At 57.9% G+C, this 556-nt stretch overlaps 1 long non-coding RNA gene across 1 annotated transcript in view; it reads left to right on the top strand.

Annotated features, from left to right (window-relative positions):
- The first annotated feature begins 76 nt into the window (after window positions 1–76).
- The window catches only part of LOC105530403, a 22,327-nt gene continuing 21,847 nt past the window's right edge, over window positions 77–556 (top strand). The window contains exon 1 of the long non-coding RNA XR_001004648.1: window positions 77–236. This is a non-coding gene — a long non-coding RNA (uncharacterized LOC105530403). The remainder of the gene's footprint in view (window positions 237–556) is intronic.

Here is a 556-nt window from a genome sequence, read left to right as displayed (position 1 = left end):
GAGGGGAGGGGAGCGGGAGGAGGGGGAGGAGGAGGAGGAGGAGGAGGAGAGAGCAGAGTATACCGCAGACATCATTTCTACTACAGTGGCGGAGCCGTACAGGACCTGTTTCACTGCAGGGGGATCCAAAACAAGCCCCGTGGAGCAGCAGCCAGAGCAACAGCAGCCGCAAGACATTGTTTCTCTCCCTCTGCCCCCCCTTCCCCACGCAACCCCAGATCCATTTACACTTTACAGTAAGTGGCTATTTTTTTTCCTCCTCTGATTCTTCCCCCCTCCCCCATCCCCTTCTCCCCTTATTTAGATTAAAATCCCTCCTCACCCGATCTCCCGAGAGGGGCAAAAGCAACAACCAGCAAACAAACCCAAAACCCCAATCGGCTGCACGGAAAACAGCTGGAAGAGGAGCGAAGGAAATCGACGCGTCGTGTTCTGTGTGTGCGTGTGTGTGTGTGTGTGTGTGTGTGTGTGTGTGTGTACATACAACCGTCCCCGGCTCCAGGCTCCCGGGCCGACACCCCCACTGTGGGCGCAGGAGCGGCCGGCGAGGGGGCTG

Source organism: Mandrillus leucophaeus, unplaced genomic scaffold (assembly GCF_000951045.1).
Source record: "Mandrillus leucophaeus isolate KB7577 unplaced genomic scaffold, Mleu.le_1.0 Scaffold82, whole genome shotgun sequence".
Taxonomy (NCBI): Eukaryota; Metazoa; Chordata; class Mammalia; order Primates; family Cercopithecidae; genus Mandrillus; species Mandrillus leucophaeus.
This window is presented reverse-complemented; position numbering and strand designations above follow the sequence as displayed.